The following is a 17990-nucleotide window of genomic DNA, read 5'->3' as shown; positions in this document are numbered from 1 at the left end:
CATAACATCAGGGAATGACAAGCAAAGGGAAGCGAAGAGGGTATAGGAGTACAAGAGCTGTAACAGTTTAAGATCATGAGACATACTTAATGCTACATGTGCATCTTTTTAGTTCCGCTTTCCATTTTTTAAAATAAATTAAGTACTTTTAAGTTGTAGATATTTTCTAAATAATATCTAAAGGTCAGGTTGAAAGTAGATACTGAGCAAGGGACCAGAGTCAGGGCTTCAGGGTTCTAATCCTGGTTCAGAGACTGATTCAGAGTGTGATCTTGGACACATCACTAATAGGCCTTATCCTATGAACATTCCATATATGGAATTTCTATTGATGTCAGTGGGAATTCTGCACTCAGAGGGGTTAATGGATTGGACTGTTAACTTCTCTGTTCCTCAGTTTCCCCATATATAAAATAAGTCTAATAATATTCACCTCTTGGGGTTGTTTGGAGACTGAACTGAATAATGTTTGTAAAACATTTTGAGATTCTTAGATGAAAGGCATAATGGAAATACAATATTATTATTATAAAGATGCTCTGAAGAGCAGGAACCCAAAGAAATTAAACCCTCTTGTAATTTCTGAAGGATTAAGAAAGAAATTCAAAGAAAGGTCACTTCATTTCTACCTATTCCTGGGTTGGGATAGAGAAGGAAAACTGAATAGAAAATACCTAATCAAGAATCATTAACAATTGAGATTAAAAGAAAATCATGCCAATTGTTTTGAGTACTTGAAAACCCACAGAACACAGACCTGTTCTGCAGTGGGATACACTGATTTATTTGTGTCTTAGCTTTAAAACTATTTCCTGATTTTTATCTTTATTTTGTAAAAATACTATCAAACCTATCATATTCTAGAAGAGTGGTCTAAAATTTTATGGGTTATAATAGTGGTTTTGGACGATTACTCTGGAAAACTGCAATATTTATACAGGGGAATAGAAAAGGATGATTAAGTTACAATAACTTTCCAAATTAGCTGCTAAAACTATTTACAAAATGCTTTTTTTTTTTTTCATTATTGACTCACTTCATACAGGCCTGCAGCGCCATTGTGGTAGGGAAGATGTGCATGTAATAGGAATTCATTTTTGCAAGCCGATATGCACAGTCTGAAAATATTTTATTCATGCTCCTAGTGCCTTTGGTGTATGGATATACTATCTCCTCTTGGGATGATAACATATGTACTGATAGAGCTACAGCTCAATTTGCAGTAAGCTTCCGCCTTCCGAATGGTTTGCAATAGGCGACAGTTCCAAGGGAACTATTTGACCTCACTGCATGTGCCTTTCAGTCAGCCTCAGTCAGAATGTGCTGCTGCTGGTAGTGCAGAAATGAGAATTGGAGTGAGAGCACTTTAAAGCAGGTACTGTATGCAAAATGTCCTTTCCTTTTCTCTTTCACGGTACCTGGAGCTCTGTAGCAAGCCATTGAAGAGGTTTTTAATCCAATGTTTGATTGCGTAGCGTGTATAAGCAATAAGGCAAAATAATTTAAAATAACTTAAAACGGGTAGAGGGGAATTCTTACATTTAAAAAATAATTAATTGCTCTAACTAATTTTTTCTATATGTTTTATGTCAAACGTTAGAAAAGGACAATATTTTGAAGTTTGTATGATGATGAGAGAAATTAAGTGGAAAAAAAAGTGATTGGAAAGGGGTTACTTACAAAAAATAATATACAAGAGTTGACTAATATCATCTAAGGGTGATTGTGGGCAGTACTTGGAATATTCATTTTATCTGGACAACACTGATTGTAGGGTGTTGTGTTTTTTTCCAATTATATTTAACTTAATGTATATTTATATAGAAGATACATATTACATGCTCCATATGAAATGTGTATTCTGCTTTTTTATGGCTTTACTAAAAAACAGGATCTGCTTTGTTTTTCTCATGAAAGGAAATTGAACTGACTATTCTAAGCTGTACTGAAAGTGACAGATGATTAAACTGGGTAAAAGGAGGAAAGCGGAGCCCCTTTTGTACTAAAGAAAGGGAGATGGCACACTCCAGCTATACCCAATTCCCTTTTACAGGTTCTTCCAGAGTTATAAATAGATCCTTTAGGGGTTAGCCAACTCTAGTTTCATTGTTTCGTTTCCTAACATCAGCAATGGCTAACTCTTATTGTGTACTCTGGGTCCCAGGTATAGCAATACTGGCCACAGGGTTCTCATTCTTACAGCAGTCATGTCCTTTCTTCTCTTTGTGACCATAGAAACACGCATAGTAAGCTTTATTACATTCTCCCCGGCTCTCACAGTTTCATTGCAAGGCTCCTGATTATTTTTATTTCTTTAGTTTCTGATTTAGAGGCCTGGCTGAGTTTTGTTTTCTGGCCTGGAAAAGTCAGAACAATCCCTGTTTATTGCAGGTGATGTTTAAGTGGCTTTACAAGCACTCTTGACATCTGTAATTGTTAAATTTGAGGAGCATAATTTTGGCAGATTGGCTGCTCTGTCTGGTTCACAAGCACCAACACTTAGATGGGCCATTAAAAAAACAGACTGTGGTAATGACTTAGTTTATAAGACTGTTGAAATATATACATAAAATAAGCTATGGCACTATGTTATGAAGATTTCCTGAGAGAGAGAGTAGTCTCATGGTTAGAACAATGAACTAGAAGTCAGGAATTTTTTATTCTATTGCCAGTTTGGACACTGACTTAGTGTAAGATATTGGGTAAGTCCCTTAACCTGTCTTTGCTTCAATTTCCCCATCTGTAGAATAAGGATTATAATACTTGCAGGGGCAATACCAGGTTAAATCACACACACACAAATGCTCTTATATGTGTTATTTCTAACTTAGATTACTAAAATTGAAAGAATTTTAAACATCTCATTTGTAGGTCCTCAATTGTGCTGTTTATTACTTTGCTTTTCTTCACATGGACAGTGGAAACAGACTAGTCACTTTCTTTTTTCTATCAGTTTCCATTGTCTGGTTCTCTTGTATTAGCATAATCCTGCAATGCCTAGACTGCAGGGGAATGTTTAAATCCAGACCCAAAAAACAGTTTTAATTTAATTTTTAGAAAATGGTGGTAATATATTTATTAATATTAGGTTTTGTAAAATGTTATTTGTACAAAACCTAAGCTTGGGGCCTAAATTACTTGACAGTGACCTTTCATTAATTATTGTTTTTTAAAGTCCTGTGGGGCTACAGAAGGGCAACATATTGGTGCTACATAACACATATGTTCTATTATAAAAACAGCATCCCCAAACTTGCACATGGCCTCGTCCTGAGAGACACTGAGAATACACAATTTACATAGATTGCTGCGGGAGATAGGGGTACTTAGTGACTCTCAGAACTAGGCTGAAAGTGTTCAGGAAATACACAGTATTTTCTATGGCATGAGGAATATTTTATGAGACACTTGCAGCTCTGGACAAATTTTAAAAAGTAGATTCCAAATTAAGGACCAAATGACCCATTAATAGAAGGGCTTCAGATTAGGACATATAGGCTGAAAGAGCTTGATTTTCATGCTGCTGCTAGCTCAGGGATTGAAGTGGGAGGGAAGAGGCAAAAAAGGTGATGTTCTTGCAACAAGAATCTCTGCAATCTCATTCCCAGCATTCCCTATTTGCTGTGCCTACATTCCCAGCATTCCCATATTTGCCTCACCCAATTTATTTCTTCTTCTCCTGTAGACACAGAGGTATAAGACAGATCACAGCTTCTCCTACAGCTGCCAGAATAATGTTATGGTATGAAACTTTTAGCGTACTGGAAAAATCATCTGGGGTATGTCGAAGGATTATCCACACCCACTCTCTACATTCTGCACAGCAGTTTGCCTGAATCATTTCCTTGGGAAAAATACATCTTTCTTCTTCAGTCTCTTCAGACAGTTTATTACATGCAAATACTAGTGATCAGAAACCAGTCTGTACATGATTTGGATAATCTGATATATGGAATAATATCCCCAAAATCAGTGTCATTTCAAAAAAGTTAAAAATTGTTTTTAAATCTGGAAGTGTCTTCTGAGACAGATAATTGGCATTTACCTGTATTTTATTATTTGTATAGCACCAGGTGCATGCTGGGTGTTTTTAAGAGACTACACTCTAGTTGACTCAAGGCCACAGTCTCTGCTTCAGGGAGCCTTACCCATTAAGCTACCAGGGTCACAATTTCTGTGGGTGACAGGTTCTGACTTGAGAGGAGACTGGCGGCAATATTATGGATGAGGGTGAAGATTACAGAAAGGACATTTTGGAGGACTCTAGCAGAGGAGTAAAGTGCTTCCCTCCTCTGTCTGTGGGAGGACATTTTACAGATTAAACACTTGTGAGATAGGTTGTCAAGGTTCCTCCCCCACTCTGAACTCTAGGGTATAGATGTGGGGACCTTCATGAAAACCTCCTAAGCTTACTTTTACCAGCTTAGGTTAAAACTTCCCCAAGGTACAAATTAATTTTACCCTTTGCCCTTGGAATTTCCACTGCCACCACCAAACTTTAACTGGGTTTACTGGGAAACGTAGTTTGGTCACATCTTTCCCCGCAAAATCCTCCCAACCCTTACACCCCACTTCCTGGGGAAGGTTTGGTAAAAATCCTCACCAATTTGCATAGGTGACCACAGACCCAAACTCTTGGATCTTAGAACAATGAAAAAGCATTCAGTTTTCTTACAAGAAGACTTTTAATAGAAGTAAAGGAATCACCTGTGTAAAATCAGGATGGTAGATACTTTACAGGGTAATTAGATTCCAAACATAGAGAATCCCTCTAGGCAAAACCTTAAGTTACAAAAAAGACACACAGACAGGAATAGTCATTCTATTCAGCACAGTTCTTTTCTCAGCCATTTAAAGAAATCATAATCTAACATACCTAGCTAGATTACTTACTAAACGTTTTAAGACTTCCTTCCTGTTCTGTCCCTGGCAAAAACAGCATACAGACACAGACCCTTTGTTTCTCTCCTCCTCCCAGCTTTTGAAAGTATCTTGTCTCCTCATTGGTCATTTTGGTCAGGTGCCAGCAAGGTTACCTTTAGCTTCTTAACCCTTTACAGCTGAGAGGATTTTTCCTCTGGCCAGGAGGGATTTTAAAGGGGGTTACCCTTCCCTTTATATTTATGACATAAGTATTAGCCCCATTTTACAGATGAGATGAGGAAACTAAAGCAGAGAATTCAAGTGACTTGCCTAGTGCCACAGAGCCTTAGTCCCGAGGCCCACCGGGGATATCAGTTGGCAGCTCCTTCACAGGGCCGTGAGCACGGGCGTGTACTTGGCGCGGTTCACCCCAATCCTGGACACCTGCCCCTTTTGTGGCATGAGGGAAACCCTGGCGCACGTCTATCTGGAGTGCGCCAGGTTGCAGCCCCTATTCCGGCTCCTCACGAATATTTTGTTAAGGTTTTGGTTGCAGTTTTCTCCTCACCTCCTTATCTATGCACTCCCTGTCCGTGGCCCCACTAAGTCGTGGGACCTCCTGGTCAACCTCCTCCTGGCCCTGGCTAAAGTGGCCATCTATAAAACCAGGGTGAGGAGGTTGGCCGATGGAGTCTCCTGCGACTGCGGGGCCTATTTCCGATCCTCTGTCCATTCACGCCTCCAGGCAGAGTTCCTCTGGGCGGCGTCCACTGACTCCCTTGACGCCTTTGAGGAGCGGTGGGTGCTGTCCGGGGTTCTCTACTCGGTGTCCCCGTCCGGTTCCCTTCGTTTGACCCTTTGACCGCACTCCCGTCCCTGTTGTTCATTAGTTGTCCCCCGTAATTATTTGATTTCCCAGGTCCTGTGGATCTCCCCCTTAGGCTGAGGGGGGGATCCTTTAGCATTGGACAAGCTTCGCCCGTCCACTTCCTGGATCCCAATAAGGCCACAGAGGGTATGTCTGCACTGCAATTAAACACCCTCAATTGGCCCATGTCAGCTGACTCAGGCTGATGAGGCTCAGGCTACAGAGCTATTTAATTGCAGTGTAGACTTTCGGGCTCGGTTTGGAGCGTGGGGTCTGGGGCCCTTCCCCCCACACAGGGTCCAGCTCAAGTCCAAACGTTTATGCTGCAATTAAACAACCTTGTAGCCCAAGCCCAACTCATCTGACACAGGCCAACCATGGCTGATTAATTGCAGTATAGACCTATTCAGAGAGAATTTAGTGTTGGAGATGGATTAGAAATCACAAGTTCCTGACAGTCATTCCTGTGTTTAGCTTCATAAGACCTCTCCCTAGCTCATTTTAGAGATATGAAATATACATACCTCTCAACTAACATATACTTCATTCTATAGGAAGATTGAAGATGATGCAGATCTTAGTTCCCCATACCTACAGAGATTTAATATAGTTGCCACACAATAAGAGTAGTAATTTTAAACACATAAACCACAGAAGCCCAAGATAGAAAAGACTATTTAGATAATCCAAACCATTCCCCTTCCAAAGTAGAATATAGTCCCCTGATGAAGGTTTCAACAGATATTGAACTATTCCTGTACTTTAAATACACATCAATGGTAGAAGATTAAAAACTACTTTTCATCAGCCATTTTCTTCCTCCTCTCTCTAATTGCTGTCTAGGTAGAAAACTACATTTTGCTCTCATCTCCCATTCTTGTAACTTCCTCTCATGATGTTTTCATTGACCCCATATCGTGCAGAACAGAATTAATCAGTTTAACAGTTCTGTGGGCCATTGAGTTCCTGTCCATGTTATGACTGAAACAATCTAGTTTAGGGTTGTTGCGAGCAGGGTTTCAACAAATTTTACTTTACATAAACCACATCAGAAAGCCATGCTATAGACAGCTTAGAGGGGGAAGTCTAGTTCAATTCTCAGGGGAAATCGCTGCACTGGCCAAGCAAAGTATGCTAGCACCCTTTCATCTTTGATATAATCTGTGCCTAAAGGACCCTGGAAGATGCTGGAGGTACTCTCTCAAGAGATCAGAAGCCTTCAAGACAATTCAGCCGTGACATAAATGGTGATGTGAGTTACATGTTAATAATGTAAGTGTCAAAGCAGTGTAATTTGCACCATGTTAACATTTAGGAGGAGGGTGGTGTGTAAAAAACAAGTGTAACTTGTACCTGCTTGGTATCCTATGGAAGCCAAACACAGCCCCTGACATAAGCATGTGCAACTTCCATTGTAATTAGTGAGATTTCCAACTGCTTACATCAAGTCTGAATTTGGCTCCAGGAGCATTGAATATGGTCTGGGCATAAGTTAAAGTGCAGGAATATGAATGCAGATGCAAGTGCACATGTTGGGTGCTGTTTTATCATACATGCACCCATTAGTGCTTTTTTTGTTACAACCTCTTTCATCACCTAGGCCCCCATTTTGAAAATCTGCTGAATGCCTAGTCAATGCATTCACCACTTGCACACTTTTTCTGATAGACTTACTTGCAGTCACATTAGTTACTTGTGAGCATCCCCATTGGCTTGTTATATTTATACATGCAATTAATGGAATGATTGGGCTGCAGATGTGTAACTTGCACGGCTGCTTCTGACAGTGCTGATTTTGGCTCAGAGATTTCCCTGGGAGCTTCACCTGTTTATTCCTTGCTATAGCCCTATCCTCTCCTGGGCAGCATTAAAGCAAGTAATGGTAACCCTCGCCATAACTAAGACAGAAAAACAGTTTCTGTTACATTCACACTTGTCCCGAACATTTGTCCTTTGGGATGAAGTATTCAGTGTATGGACTCTGCCTAAAGTTGTTGGTTTTTTGTTTTGTTTTTTGAAAGCTTGATTAAAATCCCTTCAGCTGTTTTCAAGTTACATGGGGGGGGGGTAAGAATTCCAATCATAATTAAATATGGCTATAGTAAAAATGGCTGAGGCTTGAAACATGGTATGGATGTAGGGCTCATTGAGGATTGGTGCCTTTGCCCAGATAAGGAAAAATGTGTTAAAAAATTTAAAAAAAAGCAACAAGCAACTAAAAATAATTTTTGAGCATAGTCTTTAGATATTTGCTAAGATCTTTTTAGCAGCACTAAATGTTGATGCAACAGGAAGGAACTGTAGGGCAACTACTCAAAATTTTGTCCTAGAACTACAGTAAATGGCAATAGAATAAATGTTATCTCCCCCAGGGTTCTTCCCAGTTAAATCTGTCTTTGATTATTGCTGATAGTTCCTACCACCTATAGCCAATAGCCTGCTTTACCATAATTATTAGAGTAGCACCTTGAGGCCCCCGCTAAAATCAGTTGCACATGATACTAAACAAACATGAGACAGTCCCTGCCTTCAAGAGCTTACAATTTAAATAGACCAGACAAAGAATGGGAGGAGAAACAGATGTACAGAGCAGTGAAATGACTTGCCCAAGGTCACACAGCAAGTCACTGGCAGAGATGGGAGTGGAATCCAGCTCTCTTACTCCCAGTCCAATGCCCTATCCAGACGGAGCAAGTTTTTTCCTAACTACTTCTCATTTTACAGTGCCAGTTTGCAGACAGCTGATCTTGCTTCAGACAGTGCTAGTGATCTCCTTTTCCATCTTAACAAGCAGCAAGAATCAGGGTTCCACATTCAACCTCCAATGACTTTTCCAGGTCAATTTTGTGTAGTTTACAAGTCATACTAGGATTTATCTGGCTGCAGCCCTGCTGCTCCACCTGGTGATCTGACAACCCCAATGGGATGTTGCTTCTTGCAACATCACCACTGAAAGATTCTACCATCATAACCTTGTTAATAATTTTTTGCTGATCATGCATGAGGTGGAACACACTATAGCTTCCTCTTTCATAGATGTATCAGTTCCATAGGTGATACATAATGGCCTATGTTTGGCATTAGATGGAACAGATAGGAGTAAAAGACACACAGACAGCAAATATGTGGGTTATAAAGGTTTGTTTGTTTTGTTTCTTTAAGAAGCACATTTATATTTCTGACTACACCTCCCCTTTTATTCCAGTGCTTTCCCCACCACTGTGGAGGACAAAGACTCCTTGCTGCTGCTTCATTTGAGGCTGAGGCCTCTGGGCTCCAGTTCAAGCTTTGCCACTTTTGAGCTAGCTTCTAACACTGGCTTGGAAGTTTAATGAGTCACCCTCTCTGAGCAAGATGGAGTAACAGGCCATTTTCCCACTAATTTAAAACAAAACAAAGAAAGCGTGTCTAGAATATCTTGCTAGTTAGTTTTAGCCAGTCACATTAGCACTCCACAGAAGAAGTATGTTTAGTGTGCTCAGCAGCACCGATGTAGTGGCAAAGGTCAGGAGCATGAACTGTACATTTTCTGTAGTACACTATGGAGATACTTACTGAGGGAACGGGTATATTAAGAAAGGCCCCAGGCTACATTAATGAATTTACTGCAACTCTAGAGAAAGTTAACCTTTGAATGACATGTAGCATGTGTTCCAACTTCTAGTAGTTTAGGAGAAGTTGCATCCCAGTCATCCCTACATCCAGAATCATTACATTATATTGTAGTGAACCTGGCAGCTCTGGGTCTAAAAGCATAAACCTCTATTGATGGCGAGAAAGGACCACTTCAAAGGCAGAAGCAGACTCAAAAACCACACTCTGTGATCTAGCCCTACAGAGGGACAAAGCCACACTGTGTTAGGTTGGGTTACAATAGTGTAGCAGTAAGCAATAGGTAGGGGCCTACCAAATTCATAGCCATAAAAAACACATCATGGACTGTGAAATCTGATCTTTTGTCTGCTTTTACCCTATACTATACTGATTTCACGGGGGAGATCAGCATTCTCAAATTGTGGGTCCTGACCCAAAGGGGAGTTGCGGGGGGGGGGGTGTCACAAGGTTATTTTAGGTGGATCATGGTATTGCCACCCTCACCTCTGTGCTGCCTTCAGAGCTGAGCAGCCGGAGAGCAGTGGCTGTTGGCCAGGTGGCCAGCTCTGAAGGCAGCGCCCCACCAGCAGCAGCAGAGAAGTCAGGGTAGCAATACCAGACCATGCTTGCTTCTGTGCTGCTGCTGGTGGCAGCTCTGCCTTCAAAGCTGGACTCCTTGCCAGCAGCTGCCTCTCTCCAGCTGCCCAGCTCTGGCGACAACGCTGCCACCTGCAGCAGTGCAGAAGTAAAGGTAGCAGTACCACAACCCCCCCTACAATAACCTTGAGACACCCCACCCCCCACTCCTTTTTGGGTCAGGACCCCTATAATTACAACACCCTGAAATTTCAGATTTTAAAACTGAAATCGTGATTTTTACAATTTTTAAAATCCTATGACTCTGAAATGACCAAAACGAACCGTGAACTTGGTAGGGCCCTACCAATAGGTCTCATATATTAACAGACTTAGGACAAACACATTGTGTCAAAAGAACACTAATGCTATCTTTATGACTTGTGTCTACAGTAACACTGTATCAACATAACTCCTATACTATAATTATACCTTGTCATCAGTTACTATGTTGACCTTGATCAGTAACATTGTTTCAACATTCCAAATAGTAATTTTAAGCCTGAAATAACTGTTTATACAAAAATATGTTTCACCTCTCAACAAACATTCTTCCAATCTATTCATAGCAAAGAATTACACTTTTAATTTTGTACCCCTGACTGTTCTAGAGCATTTTACAAAGGGATCCAAAGGAAATGTCAGACATTAGACAAATTTTACTCAGGTGGCAGTTCTTAAAATAGTCATAACTAATTGAGATTACACTTTATCACGACAAACTACAATAGAATATTCAAGCAATTCATAAACTACAATAAAATTCTGAAAACTGATCCTTTAGACACAGTCACAGACTCTCCTTTTTACTCATTAAGGTTGTGTCAGGATTTCCATTCTAACTATAGCAGCACTCTCTTCCCCACTGTAGTTACAAGAGAATACTACAGTACCTAAAGCCAAAACAAAAACCACCACTATCCATTGATTTGTGTGTATACTGTTAGTACCTACTCAGTTAATCAGTATATGACAAACAAATACTAAAGCAATTCCTTTATCAACAGCACCTTCTGTACAATCCTCTGACTTCCTACTAACTATTCTTATTACAGGTTTCCCCTCTTATAAGACTTTTCCCCCCATAATGCCTTTTTGGAGCAAAGGCAAGCAGCTGCAGCCCTAAAACAACCATTTTACAACTGACAGCTGTTGGCTATATCTACCTCTTTTTCCAGCTAGTTAACACCTGCTATATTTTTTCCTTTTCTATAACTGGTATGGCATCTTCTCACAAGATTCCCAAATTGCCACTTTGAGATCATACATGAAACCAGAGACTTAATTGTGTGCTCTAGTGCCTAACGTTGGGAACTGAGAACTAAGGTTCTTGGATTCTATTCCTGATTGTGGCACTGATTCATTATATGATCTTGGATAAGTCACTTAACCTCTAGGCCTGCTTCATATGTAAAATACAGGATAATAATTATGACAACATTTGGAATACCCTCAACCTCTTTAACATTAATTCTACTCACCTCTCCAGATCAGGGTTTGAATAGTTCACCATTAAAAGACTGTGTGTGGTAGGGGGAAGATGTGACTCCAAGCTAGACCAAGATGAAATTCAAACCCATGAAGTATAGTGTTGTTCTGAGGGGGAAGTTGTCTTTCCATTGACTTAAGGTACAAACCTTCATCTCCAAATAATTTCAGAATTTGTCTCCAACTGTTCAAACATTTAGAATTGACACATTAGCAGACTGGATCTTTGCAGAAGCACAACCAAGGAGGAAAACATCCATGATCCATTTTAGGGTGCATATTTTGATACGCTAGCCTACTCTTTCTGTGTATGGATCTGTAAATCTTTCCAGTATATTCACAGGGAGACCAACAGACCTACGGGTATAAAAAGGCCAATGTTGTCCAGCCTCACTGTAAACTCAGAATATGTGACTTTCTGTGATACATAATTAAAAATAATTAAAAATTATTAAAAATACAAATTAAAACCTTCAATATCTATTCCAACACTAGAGAGGGACTTGAATGAAAAACTTGCAGCCAGGGCACCCTGAAATTTGGGTAAACCTAGGTTTCAGTGCTGCAGCATGGGCTCATCTCTAGTTAATACCATGTATGCCACACCTAGAACCCACATTCACAGGTCTGGAATCCTGAAAAAAAAAGTCCTCTCTATTTGGTCTATTTGGGAGTTAATAACTACTTCCAAAAACTGATTAATAAGGACTTGAGGTCTGCTTCCATGCACTAGGGCCATGGGAGTAGGAGTACAGCTGTAGAAAAGCTTCTGTTTTTAAAAGGAGCCTTCTAATTTGAGAGCCAGAGAAAGCTAACTCTTCTAAACAGGGTTGGCTTTGTCAAGGAATCCAGGCCAGACTTTTACCTAGGCAACTGCTTCAGGGTATACTGTAATTACATTTTTAAGAATTACATTACAAAAAACAAACAAACAAAAACAACAACAGAGAAAGAATTCTGCCCTCTTGTGCATATGCATCATGAAGCACTCTTTAATTACCTGATCACATTATATTTTTTTCCATGAGACCCCCGTCTCACTGAGTGCACAAGATGGATGGTACTCACTGAATGGGTAGCTATACAATGTTTCTTTTTGTCCTCATAATTAAATGTGTTGCCCACATCTTATTTACTACACACCGTCCCACCTCTGCTGTGAATATGATATTATTAATGTTCTCATTGGCTTTTCTATGGTGCACATTGCTATAGTTTCTAAATGCTTCACCAATTGTATTGAATTTATCTCAGCTCCACTGGGAGAGAAATATTACCCCCATTTTATAGATATGGAACTGAGGCACAGAGAGATTAAGGCCAACATTTGCAAAAGTCCCCACTAATGCTGGATGCCCAGTTTGAAACAGCTAGAGCCTTATTACTCAGAGTACTTAGCATTTTTGTGGTGTTTTATAACAAACATTCATTGTTCAAAACATTGTACAGACATTAACTATTCAATCTTCAGAACACCCTGGAATATGTCTGGATAAATATTATTAATCCCCCTTTACAGTATGCATCTGATGAAGTGAGCTGTAGCTCACGAAAGCTTATGCTCAAATAAATTGGTTAGTCTCTAAGGTGCCACAAGTACTCCTTTTCTTTTTGCGAATACAGACTAACATGGCTGTTACTCTGAAACCTTTACAGATGGGGACACTAGGGCAGAAGGGTGAAGTGACTTGGCCACACCAGTCTCTGAATCACACCCCTGGTTTCTTCTGCTTTACCAAATAAAATTCAGGCTCCTTGTTCTCAACAAGGCCCTTTATAGCTCTGATCACCTCTACCTGCCAGCTTGCCTCTTCCCAACTTGTATCCTCCCCACACTTTTGCAAAGGACACCAGCTTTATTCACCTGTTTGTCAGCTTCTCATGGGAATGTCTCTGTGCCTTCTTCCATGCTACCCCTTCTGCCTGCAGAGTGCTGCCCTCTGTAAGGCCCCTGCTTTTTTCCCCCTCCTTCAAATCTCTCCTCACAACCCATTTCTGCTGTGATGCCTGTGAGAAACCTACCAGTGGATGATGGCTGAGATGAGGGTCAGATGGGGAGAATTGGCATTTAATCTGTAATAAAAATGCAAATACATGTGTCTATTAAACCTGTCTGATTGGATCCCTCTCCCCACCCTTCGTGAGCCTGTCAGCTCGTCAGGGTACGGACCCACTGTGTCTGCACCATGTCCAGCACAATAAGATCCTGCCTCACTAGGGACTCTATAGCTTACTGCACTGGCACTGGCAAGGTCCTGCGCAGGCGTACTGGTATCTGCAGCGTCAGTAACGCAGCAAATGTTGCGCTTGCGCACTGACATGTACAACGCTACTCCCACACACCTCAAGGCTATCGGGGCTAGACCCGCAAAACCGCGCGCACGCGCGCTTGTGGACAAATGCCCTCCCGCCGAGGGTGGCGAGCAAGGCTGCGCATGCGTTGTGGCCCTGACAGCACTAAGCCCCTGCCGGTGCTGGGCGCAGTCTCGCGAGAGCTCCTAGGAGGGCTGTAGCGGAAGCTGGAGGGGCTCTCGGGCGAAGCTGGGTTCGGCGGGGCCGCTCGGAGCGGAGCCCCAGCGCCACACGGTGAGTGAGACGGGGAGGCCCTGCCGGGGGGCGCCGACACGGGGGGCTCGGACGGGCAGTGGCGCCGCCTTCGGAGCCACCCGCCGGGCCGTGGACTCCGGATCGGGGGCACAGGCGTTTCCCAGGGCCTCCGCCCCGAGGGGTCCGGCCCCCGACCGGGTGTGGGAGTCAAGGCCCCGGCCCCCGGGGAGCCTGCCGCTGACCCGTGGCCCCCAGGGAGCCTACTGCGGCCCCTCGGCTCCTAGGGCCGTTGCCTCACGCCTGTGACCGCCCTGTCACTCGTCCGCTGAAGCCCTTAGCTCTTTGGGAGCCGGACACTTCTTCTTCTCCGGGAGTTGACCCATTCCCAGCGCCGTGCCCGGCGGGGGCAGGGGGCAGGCTGACAGCATAGGGCCATGCCTCTGGGTATTTCCGCAGTGGCTCATCTCCTTAGTCTCCGAGCTGCAGGCCGTATGCCTCTGCAGCTCCTGTCATTACTTAATTACAGCTAGAAGCTTCTCATTGGAGCACGGAGTGAATTGAAAGCAGCAGGGTTGGTTCAACCCAAGTAATAGATGCAAATACTGTCCTGGTTTTTTTCATTCTCTGGTTCCTGGTGAATTACTGGAAAGATGAACCCTACTGCCAGTTCAGTACTCTTCTGAGGGTAGAACTGGTTTGGGAGGGAAATCATTGGCAACTATAGCAATTTGTAGGCTTGCTGAGTGTTATAGTTTGCATTGTCTTATGTTGGGTGCATGGGCCAATTTTTGATATTCAGTTGGGGATCCATGTGACTTCAGGCCAGTTCTGAGGATAAAGTGTTATGGGCAGGTTGTGGCCTGGAAGGTGTGAACGTTTACCACTTCTGATAAGAATCCATAAACTCATGCTTCACATATGGTCTTTGGGGTGGAGGTAGGGAGAGGTATTTCAGATTTCCCTCTCTCTCTCTATTTTTTTTTTTTTTGTGTTCATGTGGTGTTTTGTGGGGGGAGGGGTTGTGGGTTTTTTGCTGTCACTTCCTGGTTGAGGTCTGTGGGTGTGTTTTTTTTCATACAGTTTTAATAAGCAGGTCCTATCCCTTGTCTTAAGTAATTTGTGAAACTCATAGAAGTGGAGGAAGTCACACAGAGATCTCAATTATGGAGTAAGGTAAATAATGTAACTTAAAAAAGAGCAAAATAGATAGAAGGGGAATTCATCCCCTGTTTGGGAAATGATTGAACACTTAACAGTCAGGGAGCAGAGTTTGGAAGATTGGGAGTAGGGAATATCCTAGCTTTCTCCTACAAACCAGTTGCTACCTGTATTCACTCATTTCTAAGCCAACCTCTTGGCATTCAAATTTTTGCACAAAACAGATGGTTATTGAATCACTTTCATTTTGTCTCTTAAGATGACATCATCTTGTGTTAAAGCATTTTAGAATACTAGGTGATTTTTAAATAGTTATTTTGCATTTGATTTAAGAAATAATGTCAATGGGGGAAAAAATGAGGAAGCTGTAGAAAAGAGGACCGGGCACAAGTGCCCTCCTGCCAAGGGTGCCAGGGAAGGCTGTGCATGCACTGTGGCCCTGACTGCGCTAGTCCCTGCTGGTGCTGGGGGCAGTCTTGCAAGAGCTGCTGTTAGGGCTGTAGCAGAAGCCAGAGGGGCTCTCAGGAGAAACTGGGCTCACTGGGGCTGCTTGGAGCAGAGCCCCAGCATCCCACAGTGACTGGAGACCGGGAGGATCACCTGCTGAGGTGATCACATGCCTGATGGGGTCCATCAAAAAAGCAGTATAAGAGCATATGAATGGCCATACTGGGTTAGACCAATGGTCCATCTAACACAGTATCCTGTGACAGTGGCCCATGCCAGATGCTTCAGAGGGAATGAAGAGAAAAAGGCAATTTATCGAGTAATCCATCCCCTGTTGTCTAGTCCCAGCTTCTAGCAGTCAGTGAAAAAACAGGAAGCTTATTTAAGGCTGAAAATCCGGTGATGGTCAGTTCTCTGACAAAGCATCCTTGGGACAACTGAAATACAGTTAGGAAGAGAGTTAGGGAATGATTGATAGAGGTCTATAAAATCATGACTGGTGTGGAGAAAGTAAATGAGGAAGTGTTATTTACTTCTCGTAACACAAGAACTAGGGGTCACCAAATAAAATTAATAGGCAGCACAACTGAAACAAACAAAAGGAAGTATTTTTTTCACACAATGCACAGTCAACCTGTGGAATTCGTTGCCAGAGGATGTTGTGAAGGCCAAGACTATAACAGGGTTCAAAAAAAGCACTGGATAAATTCATGGAGGATAGGTCCATCAATGGCTATTAGCTAGGATGGGCAGAGATGGTGTCCTAGCCTCTGTTTGCCAGAAGCTGGGAATGGGCGATGGAATGGATCGCTTGATGATTACCTGTTCTGTTCATTCCCTCTGTGCACCTGGCATTGGCCACTGTTGGAAGACAGGATACTGGAATAGATGGACCTTTTGTCTGACCCAGCATGGCTATTCTTATGTCCTTATAGATTGGGGTATCCTCTCTAACTGTGAATATCTTTGCATTTATAGGTTTAAAATTGAACTTACACACTGCCTCGCTATACTTAGCTCATACTGTTATACCCACTTATTTAGGCAACTCAGATGAATGCATGGACTCTCCCCTTGTTGTTTGAGGTCTCCCTTTGTGTGTTTCCAAGATGACACAACCTTCCCCACCACTCAGGCTTTCCTTCCCTAGCAGTAGACTTCCTCTACTGTTTATCAGAATATGGGGACAAATCCAGTTCAGAATTATTAGGTGCTGCCACTAGACCTAATTTTCCCCCCCCTTTCTCTCCCACCCTCCTAAGCTATCTATGTTTCTGTTTCTGCCCTTGCTACTTCCTAGGACAGCAAGAATGGGGAGTAAAACCAAGGAAGAGCTTGTAGCACTATTGGCTGCTGCAGGAGCAGCATAAAAATTTCTACCTTCCCTTGTGGTATTTCAACAGTGAAGCAGAGGGAATCATAAGAGTTTTGATTGCTGCTAAGATATAATGGGCTTGGTGCGTTGTAAATACTTACATTCCAACCCAAATTTAAAATTCATCTTCCTAATAAGAAGTTACCTTTATTTCTATTCTCTGCCTTCTTCCCTGTCCCCCAAACACTCTGACTTTAACTGAAAGTGTGAGTGAAATCTCTTGCCCCACCCTAAAGTAAGGTGAGATATAAGAAACCTTTTAGTGGTATAAATCTTTTGGTAAAATTTTAGTCACTTTTCTGATTAGGCCATCTGTTAATTTTAGTAACATGTATTCTTGTGTTGGTTGTACTTTTATCTCTCTGTGCTGATGGAGTTAAAGTAAACTCTAGTCTTTTGCAAAATGTCTGTCATCTCTGCTGGTGCCAGTACCTGGTCAAAAGCAAATACCCACAATCACACTTAGCTGGTGGTGTGGCAAAGACTATCACAAGCCTGGGATGGTGGGTGTATTTTTTTTATTCATGAATTATTTTCTTGGTTCAACCTGATTGAAATCATCTGTCAGTCACACTCAGTTTGGTTGTTTTTTGGGGCTGCTGATGCTGTGATGCATTTTCTGTTGGGAAAAGTACATAATTACACTATCTTACTTGATAGTAACAAAGAGGATGAAAAGGTTTCTTGAGTGACTTGGACATACAATGCATGTTCTCATTTCTCTCTCTCTCGTGACACTCACTACATAATCATTTTTATACAAATTTATTAAAAAAAACCTTCTCTAACTTGCTTGTAGCTGTAGTGCCTGATGTTCAGCTAAATCTCACCCACAGTTATGAATGCTAGGTAGCAAAAACTAGTTCTGTGTAGCAACTAGCAATTGCTAATTAGTGTGGCTGCCGGGAGACCTCTTCCATTTGAGTTCTGTCATTCAAAATAAAGGAGGTGTCACCCTACAACAGTCAACATGTATGTTACATGCCGTGTAGTTGTAGCTGTGTTAATCCCAGG

General features: G+C 42.0%; 1 protein-coding gene across 3 annotated transcripts in view; it reads left to right on the top strand.

The window, feature by feature from the left end:
- Window positions 1-1315: 1315 nt before the first annotated feature.
- Window positions 1316-17990, top strand: part of GRB2 (growth factor receptor bound protein 2) — an 81259-nt gene continuing 64584 nt past the window's right edge. Inside the window, exon 1 of one of the 3 annotated variants that reach the window (XM_084648605.1) lies at window positions 1316-1375. The gene's annotated coding sequence lies outside the window, so the exon portion shown is untranslated. Of the gene's footprint in view, window positions 1376-13890; window positions 14036-17990 lie in introns of those variants that run through there. The other 2 variants (XM_084648604.1, XM_084648603.1) reach the window with 2 other exon arrangements.

Source organism: Lepidochelys olivacea (genome assembly GCF_965140295.1).
Source record: "Lepidochelys olivacea isolate rLepOli2 genome assembly, chromosome: 14".
NCBI lineage: Eukaryota > Metazoa > Chordata > Testudines > Cheloniidae > Lepidochelys > Lepidochelys olivacea.
This window is presented reverse-complemented; position numbering and strand designations above follow the sequence as displayed.